Raw genomic sequence first — 472 nt, forward strand, 5'->3', positions numbered from 1 at the left:
CGGTGTGGATAATAGGGCGCATATTAAAATGGATTTTTCGAGCTCAAGGAAATGATTTAGTGACTACAGTCTCCTCCTCCTCGCCCTCCTCCTCCTCCTTTCTCTTCTTCCTCACCCCCTCACCCCTACCTCATTCCTTAACCCTTCTTTTCCCCATATACTATTAACATCTACTTATTTTATCTCCCTTTTCTTGGATTTTTCTCTCTCTCTCTCTCTCTCTCTCTCTCTCTCTCTCTCTCTCTCTCTCTCTCTCTTATGCTGTGTTTGGGTTACTTGTCACTCGTAATTTTGTTACATAATTTTCAATAACTATTTCGTTAATTTTCACATATTTTCAATAGCCATTTCGTAATTTGTATGTGATTTTTAATAACTATCTCGTAACTTTTAAATATTTTGAATAACTTTTTTTATATTCTTCATAAAACTCTCTCTCTCTCTCTCTCTCTCTCTCTCTCTCTCTCTCTCT

This window comes from Macrobrachium rosenbergii, chromosome 41, assembly GCF_040412425.1.
Source record: "Macrobrachium rosenbergii isolate ZJJX-2024 chromosome 41, ASM4041242v1, whole genome shotgun sequence".
Classification (NCBI taxonomy): domain Eukaryota; kingdom Metazoa; phylum Arthropoda; class Malacostraca; order Decapoda; family Palaemonidae; genus Macrobrachium; species Macrobrachium rosenbergii.